We start from the raw sequence: 14,223 nt of genomic DNA, 5'->3' as shown, positions 1-14,223 counted from the left end.
CCGACGGTCTCTCAAAAGTTAAGCCTCCTTGTTCTGGACTCGTTTAGTTGGTAAATAGTTCCTATTTTTCCTTTAAAATCACTGTAACCCTCTCAATTAGATGAACTCTTGCTTAATCATCTATAATCAAGGGGCTGTTTGCAACCTGCCGTCAGTTTAGCCCTCTTAGCCCGAAGTATCATTCGGATTGTTAATTGGCCTCAGTGCCAGGACCAATCCTCATCTCATGCCTACATTAATGGTTTCCAACAGAAGGTCACCATACTGGGGCTTGAGTGGGAGCTAGGACTGAGGTGGCCCCAACTTTTCCAGGGACAATTAAACCAAACACAGAACATTTATTGATGCCCCGGCAGATTCAGGCAGAATCAACATTGGGTCTGTACCAAGCATCAAACCTCAACCCTCACCCTATTTATCATCCAGTTGCTTGTTGAAACCCTTCAGATGTTTGTTCCATCACCTATACTGCTGATCACTTCCACATGCCCAAGACTTTAGTTTATAAACTTTGATAATTCCTATTTCTTCACCCCCCCCCACACGATGACCTTCTTCGATTTGCAAATGAGTGTTTAAATTCTTGCAGAAAAGATATCAACTTTGACCAAACCTTTCTCAATTATGAACACCTTTATCACACCCTCTTGGTAGAGTTTCCCCAGAGAATAAAGACCCTGGTTGATAATTTTGTGTTATATTGATAACTGGAAGTATTATTATATGGTCAATATGTAGAATGGTTGGTGTACAATCGGCAAGTAGATAAAAGCTGCATTATATTTTAAATCAGAGGTGCTCAGAGATTGAGTCAAAGATATGATTTTTTTTTGTTCTGGGCTGTTAAGAACAATAATCCAGTGCCAATTACTAGGTTGGAATTCAAAGCATTAGGACAACATAAATGCAAAGTACAGTGTATGCTGAATATCTGAAATGAAAGGAAAGAGGCCGGGGTGGAAACATTCAGCAGGTGAGCTAGCATCTGGGTGGGTGGGCAGGAGAGGGTGAGCAAAAGTGAGACTATTAAATTCTTAATTTACAGATCACTACAATTACTAAAAACGGCAATGCACTTCATTATTACTTGTCAGAGCAGTTCCAAGTTGAAGTAGTGACATTGGCAAGTTAATAACACACCATGTTGCTCAAAGATTACAGATTCACATGAAGGCAATTGCAAAGTCCTACTTAACTGAGGGGGCGGGGAGAGATGTTATATCTTGTGCAGTTGGTATTACTTTAAGTACTTTTAAAAGTCCTGGGATATTGACACAAGCGTCTTTTTTAATTAAGACATGTGAGTGTTATGTGAGAGAGTATTATACCACAGTAAGTTCATAAAATGTGTGTATTATTATTCAATAGCCAGACATGCATTACCTTAGGACAGCACCATGCAGTGCAAATTCCATATAACACACATTCAGCGTATCGTACTGATGTGCAGTTATAATCGACAATGCATCACTGTACAACCTAGGTCAGAACTGCTGACAATATACTGCAGTATACACAAAGTACATGTTACTATGCAATCTGGCCTGCTGAGTGTGATATTCTTGTGAACATTACCGTATGTATTAATGTAAAGTGCATACTGTTGCACAGTTTGATATTGAGGAATATGTATTATCATAATGTTATATCCTTCTCAGAGCATTAAGCATCACACCATGGCTTCACAGTTATTAACAAAATTACTAGTTTAAGAACTCAGTTGTTTCTACGGTTAGGGTCAGTGAAGTTTTGGACTGTGTCCAGCTGGATCTAAGAGCACCCAGATTTCTCCAGAGCCTGTGCCCGTCAGTGTGCTCAGCCACTTGTTACAGTTACACTGTTGCAGTCCACGCACATATATTAGTCGTTCACTTCACTTTTACCTTGCAGAATCGCCTGACACAAATGCAACTTTTTCCACAGAGAGAATGGAAACAAACTCTCAAAACAAACCACACTGAGCACTGATAGAAGCCAGGACTGCTGACTTTGCACATTAACTTTATTCCACATACATTCATCTGGAGTCCTTCTGTAAAAGAACAGCTTCCCTCTGGAGTTTCATTCTGCTCACCAATCACAGCTCCTCATAATACTGAATTATAGTCAGAGCAGAACAAAAAAAATTCGAAGCATCAGCTTTGAACCCTACCAGCATGCTTTGTGACTTTGGTCAAATGCCCGAATTGATCGCTGCTTCATGAATAGGGATGAGGACATCAAGGCTTCCTAGTACAACAATGCAATCCCAGTCAATTCAATTGGTGCCAACATTCCTAACTCCACACAACATCAGCCGTAGGGCAGCCACCACCTCACAGCCTGCTGAAACTGGTACCAAGTGTTTGGACAGAAAACCTTTTGTCAACTGCTGTGCACAACAGACAAGTAGCTGCAATGCACAAATGGTTCTTCTTCATTTTTGCTGACAGCTGAGAAAATAAATGCAAGGGGAGACTGGAACCAGCCCAACTCTGGAGTGAATGAGCTTCCAGAATGGGAATTGGCCTTTCCAAATTCCATTTCCTCAGATGCTTTTTAATTAAGGTACATTCTTCATATCCTCCCACTTGATCTAACAGTCAGTACAAAGTTGACTTGCATCAGCAGAATTGAGTTATTTTAATTGGCTACTCAATGCCAAGTGAAGCCTTGAGTTCAAGTTTCAGGGCATGCCAGGTTTAGTGTTAGCCTGCCCAGAATGTGTGGGCAGTGGGTCTCACTGCCAAACGAGTGAGGAATTCACTGCACAAGCTACATGGGTACACCTTGCCCAGGACTCTACACGTATTTGTTCCGAATTGACAACATTCACCCGGCACAGTCTGCAAGAAGTGTGCAGGTAATTTTCACTGCCCAAGTGCAGCTACTTTGTGATATCACATTCACCTGTTGTCATCTGTGTAGGTCATGCCCTCTTCACATTACTACCATTGGGGAGGAGGTACAGGAGCCTGAAGACCCACACTCAATGGTTCAGGAACAGCTTCTCCCCCTCCGCCATCAGATTTCTGAACAGTCCATGAACATTACCTCATTATTCCTCTTGAAGTATTTAATTTTGTAACTTGTAGTAATTTTTAATGTCTTGCACTGTACTGCTGCTGCAAAACAAATTTCACGACATATGTCAGTGATAATAAACCTGATTCCGAGCATCCATGTCCAGTTGTTCTAAATGTGGCTCACCAGAAGCTCCCAGTGCCATCCAAATCAACATCATGTTCCAGGTCACAGGCTTTACGGAAAAGTGGACTAAATTGTGGAGTTCAAGTGCTAACTGCTGCGAAAAATATTACAAGTAATTTTGATTAAAAAAATTATTACAAATTCCGAACAAAACAGTCCTGCTGCCATTTTGCAGCAGGTTTCATTGTACAGCAATCCGATCAGCAGTATTCGGTGACTCCAAGTATCCCGAGAGCAGTTTACAATCCAAGGGAATGATTGCTTCCCAAGATCATGCTGAGCTGTTGAAGTTTCGATTGCTGCAGGGCATTGTTTAGTGTGATTTTCATGTCAGGCGTGACAAAGGTATTGCATCGGAGAGGAAGGCCAAGTTTATAGAGCAAACAGGACGAAACTGAAGGCGGCTAGGGAGCTGATCCAATGTACGCCACCTCTCCATGCACCATTATGGGGAGGACAGTGGGGATCCCATGGGGAGGAAGGAAGGGATCAACAGCACTTCCATGTACTTGCTGGGCCACTGGCTGCAGGACAGGACAATGGTTAACTGCTTCCTATCTGTTGCCATTGTATCTGCTACCACCACCCCTGGCAGAGCGTTCCAGGCACCTACCGCCATGCGTTTAAAGAAAAACTTGCCTTGCACATCTCCTTTAAACTTTCCCTCTCATACCTTAAAGTTACGTTAAAGTATTATCACTTCCACCCTGTGAAAAAACACTATCTTCCCTATTTATGCCTCTCTTAATTTTATACAGTTCTATCAGGTTGCCCCTCAGCCTCTGATCCTCCAGAGAAAACAATGCAAGTTTGTCCAACCTCTCCTTATAGCTAATGCTCTCCAATCCAGGCAGCATCCTGGCGAACCTCTCCTGCATCCTCTCTGAAGCCTCGACATCCTTCCCGTAATGTGGTGACCAGAACTGCACACAGTACTCTAAACGTGGCCTAACCAAAGTTTTATACAGCCACAACGACTTCCATACTCAAATTCTCTACGATTCTATGATGCCCACGTCCCATGAGAAATAAAAAAAACAAAAAGTTGAACAAGCAAGACACAGGAAATTGCAATGAAAAAAAAATTACTCTGCAAACGGCATTCAAGGCACAACAAAGCAGCAGAATGTGGGAGATGGGGAGAACACAATCACTGGGGGGAGAAAAGAGAGACAGAAAGGCAGAAGCAGCACAGTAGTTTTCTCTCACTTGCCACAGATATGCAGTTAGTAGGTTAATTGGCCTCTGTGCATTGCCCCTAGTGTAGGTGGGCAGCAGGAGGGGAAGAAAAAAAAAGTTGATAGGGACGAGAGAGGACAAAATTGGGATTTGTGCCGTTGAGTGTTTGATGGCAAGTGTGGACCTGATGGGTCAAAAGGCCTGTTTCTACACCGTGCGAGTCCATGACTGAGAGCAGGAGTGGAAGAGAAAGACAATGCTAATAGGAGAAGGGCTGAATCCTCCTGCAAGTCTGCTCTGCTATACAATAAAATCATGTCTGATCTTCTATCCCAATACCTATTTTCCTGCCCTTTCCTGATCCCTCAATTCCTCTAATATCCAATAATCAATTGAGTTCAGTCTTGAATGAAACAAATGAGCCTCTACAGTAGAGAACTCCAAAAGATTCACCATCTATTGAGTGAAGAAACTTCAGTCCAAAGCAGCCTTGCCTTTATTCAGAAATTGTGAACCCCAGTTCTAGACTCCTCAGTCAGAGGAATCATCTTCTTTCAAGCCCTTTAAGAATTCTGTACTTTTTAAGATGAATGAGAGGCAACTTCATTTAATTTAAAGATAAAGGAAATTTTTTTTTAAACCAGGACCATTAAATGACATCCACAGTAAATCTCTCCAAACAGGATGCTTGGGTTTCAACCAAGTAAATAATCAGACGCTTAATTGAAGTACTAATTAGGAAAATTAGGTGTATAATTTAACCATCATTAGTTTTTTCAGGGCAGTAAGCGTTAGACAATGTGCCTCGTGGTTTGTGTATGAACGAAGAAAATTCGTTTTAAAACTATGGAATGCAAGACAGCATTTGTAATGAATCAGATAACCACACAGCTAGACGCAAATCACAAACAGGCAGATTCCAGGCTTCTTTCTAAAAAGTGTCCAGTTACAGTGGAAAATACAATGACACACTCAAAGTGCTGAGCTGGATCAGAGCCTGACTGCTCTGGAGCTTTGGCTGTGCACAGCTCTTCCAACACAATAGTAAATAACAGCACATTGTCTCCTGTCGAGCATGGAAGGAAGCAACTCAAATATTTCCAACAATGACAATGACAAAGACAATATCCGGCAAACAGTCAGGCAGACGGTAAGACGTGCATAAACTAAATTCCCATTCCCTGCCAAGGCCTCTAGCTGTTCCAATCTGCACGAACGTTTCTCAGTCCCTGTGCTGAACACAAACACATTCTTAAATCAACTGCCAGAGATCAGCACCTGCTTCTCTCACCCCAGGGTCCCAAACACTCCTTCCAGACAGGGTAGCAAGTTGTATTTCCTGCACTTGCAACTAACAGTGCATCTGCAGTTCTGCGAGGTCCCTGCTCTATTATGGGTGGGTGGTGGAGGAAGGAGGGGTCCTGTATCAGGCGACTCCTTTGCCAAACATTTGTACTGTGTACTGTTGACTTCATCTACTCTTTCCCCCCTCTACGCTACCTACAACCTCCCAGCCAAACAAGACAATCAGGGACACTTACTTATCTTTCTCCTTGGCAGCCAGAGATCAGTAACTTCAGTTTTCAGATCCTGCAGTCTCTTGAATGTGTTGAGGGGACGTGGGTGTGGGCTTGGAGGGGAAGGGTTGGACAGTCCAGGCCTAAAGCACGGGCTAGTCTGACCATTGGCTCGACACCCTTCATTACTCTGGGGACATTCTGACTGCAGTTTGATCACATTCACCGGTAGTCCATTGACCTGTGGGGTGGGCGTTTCATATTCTCTTATGACAGAGAAAGCAGCCATTCAGCCCATAGAGGCTATCCCATCTGTCGCCACAATTATTTCCCTGCCAGATCTGCCCATTGACTGCCCTGTTCTATCATTGAGCAAGGGGTGTATTGGGGCTTTGCTTCATACCAGGTTCAAAAGCCAGGGGAGCAACTTGTTTGTAGCCCCAGGGTGTGGTCGGTCCTTTAGCTCTGGTGTACACTGCCTGGAGATCGAGGGGAGGGGGGGGGCGCTGCCCACAGATTGATAGCGTTCACAGCCTGCGAGAAGCTCTGCTCGTGGATCAACAGCATTCATTATCCAGACAAATTCTGCCCGTGCCTTGATCCAATTCCCCAGAGTGAAACGCTGATGTGTTTTAAACATTTTTCCACGTCCATTGTTGATGATGAAGAGTGCTGTGAAATCAACTCCACAGTTACAGGCAAGTTAAAAGATGGCCAGGAAACTGGAATATCGTTTCCTTAGATATGGGTTTTTATGCTCTCGACCCAGATTATGTGCTCAAAACTCGAACAGGTAATGGCTTGCCTCTTTTATTGGTGCCACAATCCTATTGGTAATCAGAATAGTTCCAACTCAAACACAGTGAATGGCAAGACCCTGGGGAGTGTTGTAGAACAGCATGACCTAGGATTACAAGTACATAGTCCTCGAAAGTGGCCTCACAGGTAGACAGGGTGGTGAAGGTGGCATTTCACATGCTGGCCTTCATTATCAGGATATTAAGTATAAGAGTTGGGATGTTATATTGCAGTTGTAAAAGTTGTTGGTGAGTATGGTGTACAGTTTTGGTTATCCTGTTATAGGAAGGACATCACCAAGCTGGAAAGAGTGCAAGAAGATGTACGAGAATGTTGCAAGGACTCGAGGGCCTGAGTTTATAGGGAGAGGTTGGGCAGGCTAGGACTTTATTCCTTAGAGTGTAAGAGACTGAGGGGGTGACCTTGTAGAGGTGTATAAAATCATGAGGAGCATAGATAGGGTGAATGCACACAGTCTCTCCTCCACCTCCCCCCCCAAAGGTTGGGGAATCAAAAACTAGAGGGCATTGGTTTAAGGTGAGAGGGGAACGATCTAAAAAGAACATGACTGGAAACTTCTTTACACAAAGTGGTGCTTACATGGAATGAGCTGCCAGAGGAAGTGGTGCAGGCAGGTACACTTGGACAAGTACATGGATAGGAAAGGTTTAGAGGGACATGGGCCAAATGTGGGTAAATGGGACTAGCTTAGTTGGGCATCTTGGTTGGCATGGACGAGTTGGGCCAAAGGGCTTGTTTCCGTTCTGTATTACTCTATGACCCTACTTCCCTTCAATGGTTGTATTGGTCTTGAACATTATGCTTCCTTCAATGTTTGTACATTCTCTCTCCGACCATGTGGATTTCCCCCGGGTGCTTTCGTTTCCTCCCATATCCCAAATCTGGTGGGTTAATTGGCCACTGTAAATTACCAATAGTCAAAAGACATTTGGATAGGTACATGGTTTAGAGGGATGTGCATCAAATGCAGGCAAATGGAACTAGCTTGGTGGGCAACTTGGCTGGCATGGACAAGTTGGGCCAAAGGGCCTGTGTCCGTGCTGTATTACACTATGACTCTAGTCTACGTGTGTGAATAGATTACAGACAAACAAGTGGGGAAATGGAATTGATGGGACTGCTCTGAAAGTTGTCTTAAGACACAATGGGCCAGACAGCTTCCTATTTTGCAAAGAACATGGTGATGTTTACCATTAAAGAATTTTGGTATCACTTCTGCTACAGGAATCGCAATACACCTTGGTCGAACACTGATACCACATCCCTTTCAGTGCACTGTGTAGATTTCTTCAACAGCATTACACATGCCTGAGTTACCAGCTGAAAGAAATTTTAAGTGACTTCTATCAACCAAATAAAGTGGAAAGCTGAGTGGTTTAGATTCAATACTAGACAGTGTAATACATCTGTGTGTTACGACATAGTGTACTAAGAAAGCATGGGACAATTAAAGCACAAGTGAATATTAAGGAAAACCTCTGCAAGTACTATACTATGAAAGGGTTACACCAGGGACAAAAATAAAGCTGAAAGCTTACATCATTAGGCCTCTTTTGGCCCCGACCCGTATACACAGCACACAGTGAAGCATTGCTCTCCCCAGCCTCCTTTCAGGTTAAAGCAGCACCAGACCCTAATTTACATATTTAAAAGAGGCCTTCTTGGCCACGTGTGGACTCATTTTTGCTTGCGATTTAAAATTGCAGAGGGACAAAGAATAGCCAAGTATTCTGTCCCATTTTAATCAATCCTTCCCCTTCAAGTGAAAATATCAAGCCGAACAAGCCAAGCACTGCAGAGACCGATGAAAGCTCCTGATTGTGAGCCACATCTTCAGAAGACAGTGCTAGCACTTCTGAACCACTCTTCTTGAAAAGGTGAAGTTGCGACTGATCTTACGGCTTGGCTCTAAGTGAGCCAAGTCTGCACAAATGTAATTGAGACAGCGGCAACTTTCATTCAGTTAGTTTAGGCTAACATTTTCTCACCCACTATACTGTCCGGTATCCCTCTACAACAGAGATTCCAACATGGAGTCACACTGGTGCAGGGATGAATTGACAACAACAGCCATCTGTAATTTATTTACTGCCATTGTTCCACTTAAAACTAAAGCAGGAAGTCAGCAAATGAATCAGTTGAAGGCAGAATGATGGGAACTTACACAGCTCGCAGTAGAGACAATGCTACTGGCAACTTGCGACCAGTGGAGACGCAACCTCTAGTTTGCGCATTTCCATGCAATATGGGCTTTAACAGAATCCATTCCTTAAAAAAAACAAATCTGCTTTTGTCAAATGGCAAGACTGAGGGAAGACCCAGCAGGAGTTTATAAAAGATTGGGAGAGGCATAGATAGGGGTATAGGCAGCCAGTATCTTTCTCCCAGAAATGCCTAATACTAGAGGGCATGCAAAGTTGAGAGGGGGAAGAGTTCAAAGAATAAGATATCTGTATTAGTCACATGTACATCGAAACACACAGTGAAATGCATCTTTTGCGTAGAGTGTTCTGGGGGCAGCCCGCAAGTGTCGCCACACTTCCGGCGCCAACAAAGCATGCCCACAACTTCCTAACCCGTACGTCTTTGAAACACGGGAGGAAACTGGAGCAGCCAGAGGAAACCCACGCAGACACACGGGCAGAACGTACAAACTCCTTACAGGCAGCAGCCGGAATTGAACCCGGGTCATTAGCACTGTAATAGCGATGTGCAGGACAAGTTCTTTTTGAATATACACATAGAGTGGTGGGTGCCAGAACTGAAAAATATTTTAAAAAATCTGCAGATGCTAGAAATCAATATTAAAGCAGAAATTTCTGGAAACACTCACAGGGTCTCCAGGCTGAAACATTAACTGTTTCTATTTCCACTGCTGCCTGACCAACTGAGTATTTCCAGTATTTTCTATGTAGTAGAATTAGATTCAATACAAGGCAGCCACTAGCATGTCTGTACGAAGCTGAAGATCTGAAGGCATGTCTACGGTCAGCCTTTTCGGGTGGAAGAATTCTCTCACTTAAAAGTCACAGTGTTTACAAAACGAATGCAGCTTTTTCCCTTTCAACATCACTCTTTCAAAAAAAGATCTCCTTTCAGACATTTTCTCTGTACAGGAAACTCCCCTGGAAGATAAAGGAGGACGAAAGCAACCGGTGTGGCCACAAGGAATCAAGCAGCAAAACCCAGGCCGTCAAAACCGACCTAGAACACATACAGGGCCTGTCTGGAGCAATCCCTATCACCCACGACCACCCTCCCTGCTCCTTCCACTCGCCAGTCCCCCTGCACCCACCGCCCAGCCGCCATCTATATCTTCCTCCCCCTTTTCACATCCCGAATTTGACAAACCCCATCTGTGAGCCACAGCCCTCTCGAGCAGTCCATTGTGAGGGTTGAGGGCAAGCTGTAGTGTGGGGAGTGAACACCAGCCCAACAGCTGTGGGTGTCTGGAATCTACAGATGTGCAGAACGCAGCTCATTTGATAGCGAATTATCGGGACTCTTTATCCTTGCTGCAGCAAGGTTCAAAATTTGTTCTCATTTTCCCTCACAGAATCTACTTCTCTTTCTGAAGACTGTTGCGAAAAGCCATTTTGGGCTGGGGAAAAAAAAATCGAGGAGCCAACATGACTTTAAAATATCTCTCTAACTTCTTCTTTCCAATTAGCCTACAGCTGATATTTCATCAGGTTCCAGAGAGATTAGCAAACAGCAAGTGCTTTGAGGCAGCGTTGTATCCTCCCTTCTTGCACTTTTACTGGAAAGAAACCCAATAATCTCAGACCACTTAAGTAGCAACAACACCCGACACCTCACCTGCAGCCAATCACGCACGGCCGCCACACCTCCAGCACCCAATCTCGGCTCACTCCATTAACAATGGCAGTAAGCAGAGACAAACACCAAAAAACAGAGCAGGCACTCTGCATGTTTACTTCTCACCACACGGCCAGTTTATAGTTATGGCACATTCCAGGCTGCAGGGGTACATGCTGGGGGATGGACTAAAGCTTGGTGCGGCCATTGCAAAGGCTGTGCAGAAGGACCACAGCCTAGGCTCCTTCTGCCACTAAACATGGAGAGGCTGAGTCGGGTGGAGAAGCCCCTCAAACATCAAAAGGGTACATCATTCCGGGAGGTTGGTTGGGGGGGGGGGGGGGGGGGGTTGGTGGCGGCACACAAAAGGCAATGGTACGACCAGGTTGACCTACAGGAGGTCATTGTGAGAGCAATAATGCAATTCAGTGTGAAGTTAGAGACACAATCGGATGCACGGCAGCTGTGGCAGGGCTTGCATGCCATTACTTCCTAACAGCATAAATGGTAATGGTGCTTCACTCCCTGATGAGCTCAATGCTTTTTATGCACACTTTGAAAGGGAGAACAACACTACACCTGTGTGAATCCCCACAACACCTGGCGACCCTGTGATCTCAGTCTCAGAGGCCGATGTCAGAACATCCTTCCAGAGGGTGAACCCTCACAAGGTGTCAGGCCCCGACAGTGTACTGAAAATCTGTGCCAACCAACTGGCTGGAGTGTTCAAGGACATCTTCAACCTCTCACAGCTGCAGTCGGAGGTTCCCACCTGATTCAAAAGAGCATCAATCATAATGGTGCCCAAGAAGAGCAGGGTGAACTGTCTCAATGACTATCGCCCAGTAGCACTTACATCTACTGTGATGAAGTGCTTTGAGAGGTTGGTTATGGCTAGAATTAACTCCTGCCTGAGCAAGGACCTGGACCTGCTGCAATTTGCCCACTCCCACAACAGGTCTACAGTGGACACAATCTCACTGGCTCTCCACTCAGCTCTGGAGCACCTGGACAACAGCAATACATACGTCAGGATGCTGTTTATCAATTACGGCTCGACATTCAACACCACCATCCCCTCAGTACCAATCAACAAGCTTCAAAACATGGGCCTCTGTACCTCCCTCTGCAACTGGATCCTCGACTTCCTTATTGGAAGACCACAGTCGGTGCGGATCAGTGATAACATCTCCTCCTCACTGACAATCAACACAGGCGCTCAAGGATGTGTACTTAGCCCACTGCTCTACTCTCTCTACACTCGTGACTATGTGGATAGACACAGCTCAAACACCATCTACAAATTCACTGATGACACCACTGTTGTTGGCAGAATCTCAGATGGCAACAAGGTGGTGTTCAGGAGTGAGGTAGATCGGCTGGTTGAGTGGTGTCACAACGACCTCACCTCAGTGTCAGCAAAACCAAGGAATTGATTGTGGACTTCAGGAAGGGGAAGTCGGGAGACTGCTGAGGGGTCAGCGGTGGAAAGGGTGAGCAGCTTCAAGTTCCTGGGCATCAACATCTCAGAGGATCTATCCTGGGCCCAACACATTGATGCAATCATGAAGAAGGCACACCAGTGGCTCTACTTCATTAGGAATTTGAGGAGATTTGTTATGTCACCAAAGACCCTTGCAAATTTCTACAGATGTTCGAATGGACAGCATTCTGACTGGTTGCATCACCGCCTGGTATGGAGGCTCCAATGTGCAGGATTGAAAGCGGCTGCAGAGGGTTGTAGACTCAGCCAGCTCCATCACGGGCACAACCCTCCCCACCATCACGGACATCAAGGGGTGGTGCCTCAAGGCAGCATCCATTATTAAGGGCCATCACCACCTGGGACATGCCCTCTTCACGTTACTACCATCGGGGAGGAGGTACAGGAGCCTGAAGACCCACACTCAATGACTCAGGGACAGCTCCTTCCCCTCACGGTCTGAACGGTCCATGAACACTACCTCGTTATTCCTCTCTTGCACTATTTATTTTTGTAACATAGTAATTTTTATGTCTTTATGCCTTGCACTGTACTGCTGCCTCAAAACAACAAATTTCACGACATATGTCAGGGATAATAAAGGTGATTCTGATGGTGCTATGGGTTAAAAAAGTGTTAACACTGCTGAATGTATTGACCATATGACACTAAGAATGCAAGTCTGGTACTGTTTATTCTTTTGTATATACCTATTATGAATAAAGTTTATGTTTGAAATAACAATAAATATTGTTTGTGCTATAGTCTATAATGGAACGATTACAGAATGATTTGACATACCAAGTGGAGACAATGCCTGGAACAATATAATTCTGGGGATGACTCAACAACAGAGGACCACAAGGTCAGTGTTGATTACAGTTCTTCTTCTAACTCCTCCCAGATGGTGTGGCTTAGAAATGTTTAGCAGCAGTGAGCTTATTCAGCACAAAGCAGTGAGTGAACTGGTGAACCTTCATGCTCTCTCCTGCTCCATACCAACAAAACGATCAGGGATTCATTCCCACGGTCTTCTGAATCAGCTTATTTCCAACCATGTCTAGACCACAACTACCAGGCCAAAGGGAAAGGGCAAGGCAATCAGAACACAAATACAGTGCGTGTTTGTCCTGTTCAGTACATAAAATGACCCTCACCAAATGTTTATCGATGCACCATAGAAAGTATCCTATCTGGATGCATCATGGCTCGTTATGGCAACTGCTCTGCCCGTGACCGCAACAAACTACAGAGAGTTGTGGACACAGCCCAGCGCATCATGGAAACCAGCCTCCCCTCCATGGACTCTGTCTACACTTCACGCTGCCTTGGTAAAAACAGCCAACATAATCAAAGACCCCTCCCACCCCAGACATCCTCTCTTCTCCCCCTTCCCATCGGGCAGACGATACAAAATCCTGGAAGCACATACCACCAGGCTCAAGGACAAGCTTCTATCCCACTGTTAAAAGGCTATTGAATGGACCTCTTGTACAATAAGATGGACTCTTGACCCCACAATCTACCCTGTCAAGGCCTTGCACCTTATTGTCTGCCTGCACTTTCTTTGTAGCTGTTACACTACATTCTGCATTCAGCTATTGCTTTTCCCTTGTACTACCTCAATGTACTTGTGTTGTGAAATGATCCGTATGGATGGCATGCAAAATGAAGTTTTTCCACTGTACCTTGGAACAAGTGACAGTAAACAAACCAGTTTATCAATTTTAGATGATTCAGACAAAAGAGATGGTGGAATCTGGCACAACACACAAAGTGCTGGAGGAACTTTGAGGTCAGGCAGCATCCATGGAGGGAAGTGGATAGTCCACGTTTTGGGTCAGGACCCTTCATTCGTCCACTTCCCTCTTCAGATAATTTTGTCCAACAACCCTTCAGATGGGATGTGGTCAAATTACCACTCACTTAGCTCATGCAATTATTTTTGCCCTCAGAAGTTCTTCCAGCTTCCTCTAAAATGCAACGTGCTATTTGCTACAATTACCCCCGTGGCAAATTTGACATTATAACAACTCTGCGTAAAATAGAAGTTTCATCTGAAATCCTGACCTGATGTACTGGTTTTATTTACGAGGTCTTTTATTTGCAACCTCTCACTTGGCATCTCCCACCGTGGAAACTCTATTGCTTTAGCAAATCATTTCATAAAAGTGTCCATCAGTTCACCCCTTAGCCCTGCCACGTCCTGATGGATAT

The 14,223-nt window shown here is 44.7% G+C and overlaps 1 protein-coding gene across 8 annotated transcripts in view; it reads right to left on the bottom strand.

Moving 5' to 3' along the window:
* The window catches only part of LOC127580787 (DENN domain-containing protein 2C-like), a 108,487-nt gene that overhangs the window by 75,359 nt on the left and 18,905 nt on the right, over positions 1-14,223 (bottom strand). The window contains exon 1 of one of the 8 annotated variants that reach the window (XM_052034674.1): positions 3,190-3,212. The exons of the other annotated variants lie outside the window; for them this stretch is intronic. The gene's annotated coding sequence lies outside the window, so the exon portion shown is untranslated. Of the gene's footprint in view, positions 1-3,189; positions 3,213-14,223 lie in introns of those variants that run through there. 8 annotated transcript variants of the gene reach the window in all.

Source organism: Pristis pectinata, chromosome 20 (assembly GCF_009764475.1).
Source record: "Pristis pectinata isolate sPriPec2 chromosome 20, sPriPec2.1.pri, whole genome shotgun sequence".
NCBI classification, from domain to species: domain Eukaryota; kingdom Metazoa; phylum Chordata; class Chondrichthyes; order Rhinopristiformes; family Pristidae; genus Pristis; species Pristis pectinata.
This window is presented reverse-complemented; position numbering and strand designations above follow the sequence as displayed.